This window comes from Pinus tabuliformis, chromosome 5_2 (genome assembly GCF_031772625.1).
Source record: "Pinus tabuliformis cultivar Carrire ecotype Pingquan chromosome 5_2, CPIR1, whole genome shotgun sequence".
NCBI lineage: Eukaryota > Viridiplantae > Streptophyta > Pinopsida > Pinales > Pinaceae > Pinus > Pinus tabuliformis.
In genome coordinates, this window is record NC_142306.1 from 829,591,935 (window position 1) to 829,606,217 (window position 14,283).

Sequence of the window (14,283 nt, forward strand, 5' to 3'; positions counted from 1 at the left end):
TGTTTAGAAGTCCCTACATGTACATGTGGTATGAAATATTCATGTAGAGAACCAACTATTACTGAATCGTCAAGGATGGAAAATTGTTTACCATCAATGCGCACAAAGGCAAGTCAAAAATTTTGTTGGTAAGTGTCAACTAAGCCAAGACACTTATCAGTGCTAGAGAAAAGTTTGCTATATTGTGTTTGAGAGAGAATTAGTTTATGGAAGAGTTAGTAAGAGAAAATGCATCCTTGAAGGAGTGTACTAAGAAACATAAACATGAAATTAAAGAGTTTTTACAGACATATAGGGATGTGTTTTGGGAGCCTAAAGGGTTACCACCCAAGAGATAATTAGAGCCAAGATCGAGTTATTGACAAAATCTCCATTGCCAAACATTGGATTTTACAGGTAGTTTGTAATAGAAGAAATTGAGGTGAAGAAAAAATTGCAGTAGTTACTGGCATAGGGTGTCATTCAACTGAGTACATCACCATGTGGGTCACACATCATCATTGTTCCAAACAAGGATGGGACTTGGAGAACATATAAATTATAGGGTGTTGAATAATATTACACGTAATAATATGTATCCTTTGCCCATAATAGATGATATATTGGATAATTTGTAACAAGTTAAATACTTCACCAAGATGGACTTAATGTTTGGATATCGCCATGCTTGAGTCAGAGAAGAAGATATCTAAAATACCATCTTCAAAACCTAGGCAAGGTTTTTATGAGTCGTTAGTCATGCCATTTGGCTTGTGAAATGTGCCATCTACGTTTATGGGATTAATGAATTATATATTGCACCCTTTTATAGATTCATTTTTATTGTCTATTTGGATGATAGATTGGTTGACAATGCTACTTGGGAGGAGCACATCTAATATTTGATGTAGGTGTTAAAGACATTAATGAAGCACCAAATACTAGAAAATCTCAAGAAGTGTGAGTTTGAACAATAGTCTTTGGTGTATTTGGGGCATGTGATAGGTGGATGGGACTTGAAGATAGATATTTCTAAGATGGAAGCCATCATGAAATGACCCGTGCCTACTAATGTTTGTGAGTTTAGAAGATTTTTTGGGGCAACACAATACTTGAGAAACTTTATAGCGCGATTTTTAATAGTAGTAGCACCGCTCCATGCCATAACACCAACTGGAAAGAGTTTCTAGTGGGGAAATGGTTAACATAGGGCCTTTGATGAGCTAAAGAAGAAGATGAGTCAAGCACTGATTCTAAAACTATCAAAATTGCAACAACTCTTTTAAGTGGAGGCATATTCCAATGGATATGCTATGGGAGTGATCTTGATGTTGGGAGGAATGTTGTATGCCACCATTTTGAAGTATTTCATGGGGAATTTCTTAAAAATCCTACCTGACAAGGAGATATATGCCCTCGTGCAAGCTATGAAGAAGTGGAATCCATATTTGATGGGAAAGGAGATAGTAATTCACATAGATAACCAACAACTATAGTACCTGTATGCCCAAAGTAACCTACAACATACAAAGCATTACAAGTGGATGGGTTTTTATAGTAGTTTAATTTAGTAATCAAGTATAAGAAGGGAAACAAAAACAAGCTAAATAACATGTTTTCAAGGCCACCCACATCAAAGATCACACTTTGGGAACTCTAATGCACATGGAGCCCTTCACCCATGATGCATACAAAGAGGCATATTTTGAGGATGAGGACTTCAAGGAGGTGTATCAATAGTTGCAAAGTCAGAGTCATGTGCACAATTGTTATAGACAGTTTTGGGCACTGCAACCCCAATCATAAATGTCCATAAAACAAGGGCTCTTAAGTCCCTAAAAGTGTTTTTCCAACCTATAAAAGAACAAGGTCAACTGATTACATCTTCTCCCAGAAGTTCTCCATGAAAAACTGCTCAGAACTGGTCAAAAACTGGACCATCTCACCCGATCCATGGTCAAAGTGCGCTGCATCCCACCTAAATACACTCGGGAGGTGCGATGCATCTTGAAAAGCCCTTCTATGGTGTGTGATGGGAGAGAGTGGACAAATGGCAAGGTCAGTGTGCAAGGTGGAGAATCATGGAATCTTCCAGAAACTTCTCCTGTGACACTTGCCTCTCTGCATTCGCCCAGTGATGAGTAAGAGATCATCAATATCCAAGTGGATTCAAGAACTATCAGAGAGGGGACACTAATCAAATCTCAAAAGCAAACTCACCCCCCTTGCAAACATCTATATATGGATCCATCATCCTGTTATAGACAATTTTGTGCCTTACAGCAACAAGCATGAATTGTCAATAATCCAAGGGATCCAAAGTTCCCTAAACATGATGTTCCTACACCTAGAGGAACAAGGTCAGCAAACCAACAGCTCTCAGATCAGTTCTCCACCTGAAAACACTCAAAAACAAGCAATCCTGAAATCAAAGCAGGTGCTCCACTAGGTTTCTGCGCTGAAACTCAGTTGCCGCATGGTGTACCTGTGTTGCAAAGCAAGTGGAACAAAGGCCACCTGCGCTGAGCGGGATGGGACAAGTGGCACAATGAGTCATTGCTTTGGAATCTTCCAAAAATGACACTTGGATCAGGGATTTCACCTTGTGATGAGTCAGAGGCTCTGTTTCTCCAAGTGGAAGCAAGGTTCTCCAAGTGGACTCAAGAACTGAAGATCAACTAAAGATTAACTGAAGAGAGAGAGGACACAAGGCAACTACACATCAGTTGCAAGCTGACTCATCCTTTCTCAATTCATCTATATATTGAGCTCTCTCCTATGAGCTCAGGAGGCTGGAATTTTGTGCAAAGTAATGATATGCTGTTGGTTTCACTATTGAGCTATTGGGTGATTGTTTGAGAGAGGTGAAGAGGAGAAATTCTTTCTGCTGGGAGGTGTTGCTGGGTTGGAGCCTTCAATGGTTGTAATACTCTCAGAACCTTTACTTCTTCATTAATAAAAGCTATTGAGGTTCTTCTATATGCTCTTGTTTCAATAATATATTGTGATAATTGCATGTTTGGTTTACACTAATCCATGAACCATTTATGATTGCATGCCTCTTGTAGTTTCCTTCTTTGTTATTTTGCAGGATCTCATTGTAGCTGGGCAAGCAAAAGAGCAAGGAGCTAGGGGCAAGCGGCCGAAGAGAAGAGTTTGGATTCGACATTAAGCGCAAGGCAACGGTTAGTGCATTTCTCCATTCTCTTTTGCTTTCATAAAGAAGTAAACCTTAAGTAGTTTGTTTTACAGTTGTTGCTAAGGTACTATCACCCTTAGAGTGGGATAGGGTCATCCGAGTCGGATACTTTTCCCTACAACAAACTGGCGACTCCGCTGGGGATCGTATCCGTTTGATTGTGTTTGTAGTATTTTGCTATTCATTTCCTGAACAAAAGAGTACCAAATCGAAAAGCTTTTGACTATATCAAAAGCGAAGTAGAGGGCAGCTACTCTGGCTCATTTCTGAGCAAGTTCATGATTTGAAGAGCTGATCTACAAGGATCCTTGTAAGCTCTTAGTGATAGCTTTTCACCTTCCTAATCATCCCTTTGAGTGTGCTTGACTGATTGTTTCTGATTTGAACAAAAACCGTGCATTTTTGAGAAAATTATGACCCGGAAGCTGTGAAAACGCAATTCTCGTTTTCCAAAGTAGGTAGTACACAGGCTACCTGCTTTGCAACGCAGGTCCCGAAGGGGCTACCTGCGCTGAGAGCCAGATTGGCTGTGCAGCACCTGCGTTGGCCCAAATTTGCCTAGTGCATTTGGGGTTTCCTCCCTTTCTCTTGCCTGTTTTCACTTAGATTTTGCTGCTAAGTGTCAGTCTTGTACCTGTTCTGAAACCAATATTACTTGCCATCATTCTGCCTCTGTTATATAACGAAATTGTACTTGTTCTTTGTATTTCTTACTCATTTACAATTTCCCATAACGAAGTGTAAACTAGTCTTGCTTTTGGCCTCTTAGATCTGAACCTGTGTTAGGCATTTTGCTGGTCTAAAGAGTTAGCTTGTTTGCTGTCCATAGCTGATTAGTCATTTTACTTTCGTCATTATGGTTTGATTTCATGCATTTCCAGTGATTAAGCAAGTAAATCTTAAGGTGTCTTTTGATTTTGGACAAGCTTGTTTACTTTCGCTTTAAATCGAAATCAAAGTTATATAACGACTTTCTTTTTGTAATCCATCCACATTAAGAAAGGGAAAAGAAAATACATGCATTGTGCATTTTGCATTTGACTGTGTGCTTGACGATTTAGAAAAAATTTGCATTTTAGTGTGTGCTCTATGATCTGTGTGAAAAGATTTGCCTTTCTTTTTCCTCAGTAGTTAAGGTTTTCAAAGTTGAAAGATTGAAAAGTTTGCTTCTCATCTTAGACTGCATTCAGGAATTTGTCATATACATCTCGTGGTGATCCTTAAAGGAAAACTGCTAAGCAAGATCAACATTAAAATAAATCCAATTTACATAACAATGCTTTGTAACATAACGCAAACACATAGAGGTCTAGGTAGAGACGTGTTCCGGCGTCGTTAAACATAGTGACTGTCGATCTCTACGAAGGTGGGTGATTCCTCTTGAGAGTCGGTGGCACTAATACGGACTTGTGCTCCCACGTACCGTCGCGTATATATTGGGAGACCCCTATAGGCAATTATCCTTTATACATAGGAAGCCGTGTCGGCCGCCCTACTGATCGCGATGCAGTGAACACAGCATTCACGAAGATCGACCACCCGTACCGTAAAACGTATTCTGTGGTTTCGCGAAAAGTTTGGCACACCCTCTGCCTAGAACTCCAGAGAAGTTTCTTTTGGCCTTTTTCAAACTCTATAACCGAAAAGGTCCATCCGAGCATTTGTCACTTTGGGCTCGTTAAAACATCGAAGGCGACTAGAGTCATCTTTAGCTTTTTCTCGACTCTTAAAACATGAAAAAGCAAGTTTGTGTCTAAAAGCGTCGTTAATAAAATTTATTTTAAGCGGAACATAATCACCTGTTATTCCCACGTTGATCTTTCAGTTGAAAAGTATGGAGCCCACCAACCAAGGAAATAACCTTGGAGGAAGTCCAAATCCCTTCTCCTCTTGGGGAGATGTTGGTGCGCCCCATATGGCGACATTGTCACTTCCAGGATTGACAATTGGCCTACCTGTATGGCTCTTTTCAACTAATGTAGTCCAGATCACCACTAATCCTGAGCAGTCGAATCAACAGTCAGAACAGTCTAGAGCTACCCACCAGCCTTCCACTTCTTACAATTCTTCCTCTGATCCTTCATCTTCACAAGGTAGAGCCGACAAAAGTCAGCCTCCCATGGAGAAGAAGGAAAAGAAGAAGAGAGAAAAGAAGCAGAAGGGGCCTATGGCGAAGGCGACTGGGGGCAAGCAAAAGACAGCTGACAAAAACCCACACACTGCACCGACCGGGCCTAAATCACCATGTGTCATTTGCAAAGGGACCCACTTCCATCGTGATTGTCCTTGTATTCCCTGGATACTAAGGGACTGGTCCCCAAGGTTGCACAATCTGGTAGCATCAACCTCTGGTAGTCATGTTGATTGCAGTCCGTCAACTAGCGAGAGTGAAGGACGAAGAGGGAGACCAAGATCACCCTGTATGTTGTGTGAAGGCGATCATGCCATCCACCGATGTCCATTCTTAGATGTGACAAAGAGAGTTTTGGAAGATCGTCCGGTTTCACTGTTACGACTTCCTCCTGGATACCAAAAACTCGCGCCTAATCCCTCGATAGTTGAAAATCCAGCTGACCCGCTCAAGTGGTCGGCTGAAATGTCGGTCATTGAAAATGAACCTACTGAATCCGGACCAGACGAAAGTCTAAAGGTCGAAATGGTAGTTGACCCGGTTCTTCCTTCAGAGGTTTCATCCTCCAATGACTCCGTCATTGAAGACCCATCTTCAAATGACACCCTCACTGAAGAGGATAAAGATGACACCGTCCATATCCTTTTCATCAACACAGACTCTGATGAGCATCAGGGCAATGCGCCCATTCCTTTATCGCAGGAAGGAACATCGTCAGAGTCGTATCCGGCCGTATATTCGGTCCCACCACCAAGCAACCTAGTTGTATCCTTTGATTGGAACCAACTAGGCAGACCCTGGTTACCAGCCAGTATCCCATTCAGAATCGTAGTCCAAATCTACAGAATGGTGATGGTTGGAACTATCATTGATGAAGGGGCACCTGTGAGTATCCTTTCCTCTATTGCTTGGAAAGCACTGGGTTGCCCGGCGCTTTTACCTGAGACGAGAAATCTATCAGGTTTTGATAAAGGAACCAGTCACCCGTTAGGGATTCTCCCCAATGTTCCAGTTACATTGAAAGGGAAGACAGTTCATATGAACATCATGGTCGTCCAGGGACCCTTGGTTTATAACTTACTCCTTGGACGAGACTATATATATTGCATGGAGGCGATAGTGTCCTCCCTCTTCAGAGTTATGTGTTTTCCGCACGAAGGAAGAATGGTCAAGCTCGTAGACCAACTTTCATTTCCAGGATCACGCATTGCAAATAGTCAAATACCATCCCTTAACGGTTTATTCACTCAAGGAATGCCACCACCCCCGGTTCTACTTCCTGATGAATGCGAGTAATTCGGAAAGAAAAGAACTGGGACCCAGGGGGCATGCACCCTGGCCTGCCTTGGGCAGAGGAAACCTTGGGTATAAAGTTAATTTCCGCAGAAGAATGGACTAGTCCGTACCCCGTCCGAAAAAGGAAGAGAGGGTTGTTCTAGGATAAAATTCTTTTGTCAAAGTTATGTGAAGCGGAAGAATCGCTCCCTTTGTCTAAAAAAGTAGGCTCTCCTAAGGAGGAGATCTATTTGTGGCAGCAAGAAGGCACCATCTTTGAATGTCAAGCCTCACCCATTAAAACAATATGTTTTGAAAGAGAGTAGGGGCAGTCTTCAAAGAAAGAGAGGAAATTGCTGCAACAAGTAGTCACCATCCTTAGCAACCTAATGATAGACATCGCCGAAAAGAGAGTTTAGTTTGCGGCAGCAAACAAAGCCATTTTTCGGATAATAAGTAAGAGGACAGAATCTCGAAATTATACTTTATACCTGGGGGCATGCAAACCTTTTGGAGTGCAAGCACGGGACCACTATTTATTTTTTTAAATTTTTAGGTCCTCCCTTTAAACCTGTAGGTCTAACCCGTTAAACTCGTAGGATTAGCCGTTTCCAGCTTGCATAAAGAAAGGATGAAAGGCAAAAGTTAAAACCTGCCAAATTGGAGTAATTAGTGAGGTATCGCTCCTTAAATAAGATTACCTCACCTAAAGCATTCCTTGTATTAAGACTGGTATAATCGAGTAGTTTTAGCAATGTTCATGCTCGTTAAAAAATAAACACAAGAATCGAGCAGTTTTTATACAGAGTTCATGCTCATTAAAAAATAAACATAAATTGTGAGCAATCTTTCCCTACAGTTCAAGCTCATCCAGAAAAAATGAACCGGTAAATAACCTGGAGAAATGTAACCTTTGAAAGCCATATTAAAGCCCTTGGTCGTGTTCTTGCAGTCTCACCTCCATCCATTCATTTGGCCAATCGTTCACCTCCATGTGTGTTTACCCATTTTGAGGAACAGCTGCGAAGAGTGATTTCACTTAGCCATCCTTGTGACACTGCCGTGATTGGAGAATTCCAACCTGTACCTGGAATCTGCTGCTATCCCTGTTCATCACTCGTTCCTCAAAAGACGAGTCTTCTTTGAGCTCTTTTCACTGACTCGTAAAATATGAAAAGTTTGCCGAGTTTTGGCCTTCCAGCTCGTTAAAAGGATGGGAAGAGCTATCCCTCCTCTAGATTTTAATCTTTTTGGACCTGAGGGATTATTGCACAAAAAGATCGAGCACTTGTTTTGTTCGGCTCGTTAAAGAAATCGAGAATTCATCCCTTCTGTATGGTTTTATACTTTTTCCGACTTAAGGGATTAGAAGACGAAAAAGGAATTTTGGAGTTAACTTTTCGTACCTTTTCAGACTCTCTAAAAATGAAAAGGACCGAGTTTTCCTTGTCGTTAGACTCGTTAAAATGATTAAATAGCGACAAACTTGTCTTTAGACGAGAACGAGTTTCCCTATCGCTAGGCTCGTTAAAACATAGCGATGGGCTTGCCCGAAGGGCAGGTTATAGAACAAGCATATGTTATCCTCCTCAAGCTTGACAAAAATAAAGAGGTACTGGTCAGCAATGACTGGGGAAAAATTGGGAGAACCTCACAGCATTAATGGTAGCAAGTCGCTCTTGAACATGACACTTTGTCCTCCGTATCACATCGGGTTGGGTTGTTTCATTCACCGGTCTCATAACCATGGTCCTCGCCACACCATCCACAATTGAAGTAATGCTACCAATCCATCACATCAGTGTCGTTATATGTTCAAGAGATGTGGTTCTGCAAAGAGTCAACCATGTTCCATCCACTGCCATACATTATCCTTCATCCGCTTCATGACCTCCACCCTGAATCATACATCACAGTTTGTTTTCACCTCATCACAATCACTAGCTCCGTTCCGTGTCACTGATGTGGGATTCATTAAGGCCCTCCTTTGACGGATCGCTCCTTGTCGACATCAGCTCATTATCCAAGGAGTTGATCTAGGAACACCCCCTTCAGTACTTTGAATCTTGCATGGCTCAATGGAAAGTTTCTCACTTCCGGCGACAGGTAGACATCAATGACCTTCGACCAGAAGATTTTGCATGGTGGTCGACGCCAAGTCCTTTATTCCCACCATGTGAATTGTACTGCCGTACCTTGAGGGTCATCATCCTTATCGATGATTCCTCTCGCGCTTGTTAACGGTTTACATCATTGACCGGTAATCAAGCGACGTCTTTCCATGTTCGACTTCAAGAAATTCTCACATGGATCGACTTGTACATCGAGTGAAGATCGGAAGAGATTGAAGACCCCGGATCTAGTTTCATCCATCCGGGCTGCGATATACATTCAGGACATAAAGACATTTGATATGTACATCATTACAGTAGATGATCATCCTTCTCAAAGGATGATAATTTCAGCAGAGAATTATCAGTCTACAATCAGACGATCGTCTGTTCTATGTACCAAAATGTATTTAAAAAGCTGAGCATGGGAATGCCCGCCTCAGCTAGATCATGAAAATGTATGAAAAATAATGTATTGTATTGTATCTTATTACAGGACACTTCTCAGCAGATTGAATGAACTTCGGATCCTCTCAATAAAGCATTTCACCCGATAAACGACCTCATACTTTAGGGGGCATCTGTTATAGACAATTTTGTGCCTTACAGCAACAAGCATGAATTGTCAATAATCCAAGGGATCCAAAGTTCCCTAAACATGATGTTCCTACCCCTAGAGGAACAAGGTCAGCAAACCAACAGCTCTCAAATCAGTTCTCCACCTGAAAACACTCAAAAACAAGCAATCCTGAAATCAAAGTAGGTGCTCCACTAGGTTTCTGCGCTGAAACTCAGTTGCTCCATGGTGTACCTGTGTTGCAAAGCAAGTGGAACAAAGGCCACCTGCGCTGAGCGGGATGGGACAAGTGGCACAATGAGTCATTGCTTTGGAATCTTCCAAAAATGACACTTGGATCAGGGATTTCGCCTTGTGATGAGTCAGAGGCTCTGTTTCTCCAAGTGGAAGCAAGGTTCTCCAAGTGGACTCAAGAACTGGAGATTAACTAAAGATTAACTGAAGAGAGAGAGGACACAAGGCAGCTACACATCAGTTGCAAGCTGACTCATCCTTTCTCAATTCATCTATATATTGAGCTCTCTCCTATGAGCTCAGGAGGCTGGAATTTTGTGCAAAGTAATGATATGCTGTTGGTTTCACTATTGAGCTATTGGGTGATTGTTTGAGAGAGGTGAAGAGGAGAAATTCTTTCTGCTGGGAGGTGTTGCTGGGTTGGAGCCTTCAATGGTTGTAATACTCTCAGAACCTTTACTTCTTCATTAATAAAAGCTATTGAGGTTCTTCTATATGCTCTTGTTTCAATAATATATTGTGATAATTGCATGTTTGGTTTACACTAATCCATGAACCAGTTATGATTGCATGCCTCTTGTAGTTTCCTTCTTTGTTATTTTGCAGGATCTCATTGTAGCTGGGCAAGAAAAAGAGCAAGGAGCTAGGGGCAAGCGGCCGAAGAGAAGAGTTTGGATTCGACATTAAGCGCAAGGCAACGGTTAGTGCATTTCTCCATTCTCTTTTGCTTTCATAAAGAAGTAAACCTTAAGTAGTTTGTTTTACAGTTGTTGCTAAGGTACTATCACCCTTAGAGTGGGATAGGGTCATCCGAGTCGGATACTTTTCCCTACAACACATCCCAGAGATCCAGAGGCTGGAATTTTGGATCTTGTAAGGAAGTGCTATTGGTTTCTTGGTGCAATATCATAGTGTTGGGTGATCTAAGCTTTTCATGAGGTGAAGAAGGGCTCTCTTGCTGGGAGGATGACGCTGGGTCAGAACAATTGGTTGTAATCCTCTTTGCTTTTCTTGATTATTAATAAAGCTATTCAAGTTTTCCTCCACATTCTTGTATGATTGATGATATATGCATTTGTGTGGTCAATATATTTCTGGTCCTATATTGTTTACGATAATAGATCTATGTTCTTGGATAGTGTTATGCTGCTTTGATTCTACAGGTACTCTGTGAAGCTGGGTATACGAGGAAGTGAGTGGCAAGGATCTATCAGAAGGGAGCGGAATCAAGCAAGGAACCAAGCGCAAGACAGAGGTTGGTCTCCTTTATTCCCCTCTTATCTATTTCTCATAAAGGAAAAGGAAAGTAGTTTTAGTTTGTTTGTTTCTAAGGTAGCTACGAGCCTTTTTGGGACTAGCAACTCTGCATAGACACTAGTTTTCCCGATAACAACAATGGCAACTCCACTGGGGAGCGAATAGATTGTTTGTTTATCTACATTTTTTTACTTTATAAACTTACACACAGAGCCTGAAGTTAAGCCAGCTAGCCTTCGAACTGCATTTGCTATGCAAGTGCAAAGTAGATCAATGCTACTTCAGACTATCTCTGAGTTTTGTTTATGAACTGAAAAATTAATTTACAAGCTCTCTAATTGCCCTTTTGGTGGCTCTTGTAACCTCTTTAGATCTACCCCTTTGATTGATTTACTGATTACCACTTGCTCGGCCTAAATCCCTGAACTAAGCTGCAAACGGTGACCCGGAACCCAGTTAAAGTCTCGTCCCTGGTCCAGCGCACTGTCTCTTCTGTGAATTCCATATGCATCACACTTGCCGAGTGTAGTAGGTGCGCTGCATCTCTTTTTCACTGTGTTACAGGTGCGCTGATCAGACAAGGCTTTTCTTGCTCTTATATTTTGGTTTCTGTGTTCACTCTTTCCAGCTCTATTCAAGAGTTTTGTTGCCTGTAGTTAGTGCACCTATGTTGAAACCCCCTTCCTTGCCATTATTCCGCCTCCATTGTGCAAAGAACTGTAAATGTTTTTATGTATTTTGATCCATTTTCAGTTCTCTTTTACAAAGAAGTAGCGTAATTGTACTGTTGTTTCTTCATTTGAAAGTGTCGCAAGTGTCATTTTCAGTAATAGAAGAGAATCTGATTGTTCTTGATAGTCGATTACACTGTTACACTTGTATTTGATTTGAATTAGTAGTTTTTCAAGTGTCGAAAGCAAGTTTTCAATTACAAATCGCAAAGTGTCGTCGTTGTCTTCATTTTGTCTTGAAAAGAAACTTGTTAGTAATGTCACTTTGAAAATTAATTCAGATTTGCGCTTAGCTTTCTTTTTATCATTTGCACATTAAGAAGCCTGAAAACAAATACATGCACGTGCATTTTCATTTAGACTATTTGTTGGTTTAATTTAGGACAGTGCATATAGTGTGTGCTCTCTGCTCTATGTTGAAAGAACATCATCTCTCTTTCCTTAGTAGCTAGGATTTTCATTGCAAAAGGAAGATTAAATGATTGTTTATCATCTTAGATTTCATTTTAGGAATTGTACATCTACATCACATGGTGAACCTGAAAGGAAAATTTCTTAAGCAAGATCAACTGTAAAATAAATTTAATGAATCTAAAAACGCTTTGGAACCTAACGCACAACATTTAGAAGTCTAGGCTAGAGACGTATTCTGGCGTCGTAAAGCATGGTAACTATTATTTTCATTGTTGGTTAGGCGATTCCTCCACTTTGAGACAATAAGTGCTAGTACGGACTTGTGCTCCCACATACCATCGAATATATATTGGGAGACCACAATAGTCTTTATTCTTTACCCATAGGAAGCTGTGTCTGCCGCCCTATCGATCGCAATGCACTGAACACAACATTTAGGAAGATTGACTGTCGTACCGTAAAAAGTATTCTCCAGTTTTGCAATTGGTTTGGTAATCCCTCTGTCTATATTTCCAGAGCAGTCTCTTTCATTCCTTTTCAGACTCCTTAAAGGAAAAGGTCCATCTGAGCACTTGTCACTTCAGCTCATTTAAAATTTAAGGCGACTAGAGTCATCTTTTGTTTTTTCTCGACTCTTAAAAATTGAAAAAACAAGTTGTGTCAAAGCGTCTAAAATTTATTTTAATCAGAATAAATATCACCTTTCGTGCGTTGGTCTTAGGTTGAGAAAAATGGAGTCCCCCAACCAAGGAGTTCCCCTTGGGGGAAATCCTAGTCCCTTCTCCTCTTGGGGAGATGTTGGCGCACCCCATATGGCCACATTGTTGCTTCCAGGATTGATAATCGGCTTGCCCGTCTGGCCCTTCTCAACCTCCGTCGTTAAAAACACCGTGATTCCTGAACAATCAAGTCAGAAACTAAACGATACTAGAGTTAACCACCAACCTTCTACTTCGTCCAACTCTTCCTCTCCTCCTTCCTCTTCGCTTGATGAAGCTGGTAAAGCCAAAAATAAAGTAATCGAGAAGAAGAACGAGAAGAAGAAGAAGGAGCCAAAGGCAAAAAGGGCAACCAAGCATCATCTAGAAAAAATCCACACACTGCACCGTCCATGCCTAAATCGTCATGTGTCATTTGCAAAGGAGACCACTATCATCGAGATTGTCCTTGCATCCCTTAGATCTTAAGGGACTGGTCTCCTCGTTTGCACAATCTGGTGTCGTCAACCTCTGATGATCATGTTGAAAGTACACTGTCAACTAGTGAAAGTGAAGTCCCTGGACAAAAGGGAAAATGTAAATTTCCTTGTAAACTGTGTGAAGGCGATCACGCCATCCACCGTTGTCCATTCTTAGACGAGGCTAAAAGAGTTTTGGACGACCATCCGGTTTCACCGTTGCGTCTTCCTCCTGGATATAAGAAGCTCTTTCCAAGTCCGTCCCTAGTTGAAAATTTGGCTGACACGCCCTTGTGGTCGGCCAAAGAGTCTATCATTGAAGATAAACCATCTGAATCCACACCAAACGAAAGTCAAAAGGTTGAGGTGGCAGTTGACCTGGTCTTGCCTTCAGAGGATCCATCTTCAGATGATACAGTCACCGAAGAGAATAAGAATGACACCATTCAAATTCTCTTTGTAAGCACAGACTCTGATGAACATGCGGGTAGTCTACCCGTTCCTTTACCGCAGGAAGGAAGTTTGTCAGAGTCATATCTGGCCGTCTATTTGGTCCCACCTCTACACAACCTAGTTGTTTCCTTCGATTAGAATCTACTACGCAGACCCCACTTACTGGCCAGTGTACCATTTCAAATCATTGCTCAAATATATAGAATGGTCATGGCCAGTACCATCATAGATGAAGGGGCTTCTGTGAGTATCCTTTCCTCAACTGCTTAGAAAGTTCTTGGTTCACCATCGCTTTTGCCTGAGATGAGAAATCTAACAGGCTTTGACAAAGGAACCAGTCGACCGTTAGGGATCCTTCCCAATGTGCCGATAACATTGAGAGGGAAAACCATTCACATGAACGTAATGGTAGTCCAAGGACCCCTGGATTACAATCTACTCCTTGGACGAGACTATATTTATTGGATGGGAGCCATTGTCTCCTCACTCTTTATAGTAATGTGTTTTCCGCATGAAGGAAGAGTGGTCAAGCTCATAGACCAGCTTTCATTCCCCGATTCACACATAGTAAATAGTCATATACCAACCCTGAATGGTCTTTTCACGCAAGGAATGTCTCATCAATCCCCAGTTCGTCCTCCTGATGAGCATGAGTGATTCGGGGGATATGACTGAAACCCAAGAGGCATGCACCCTGGCCTGTTGCGACAGGAAAACCTTGGGTATAGGGTAGGTTTCTATAGAG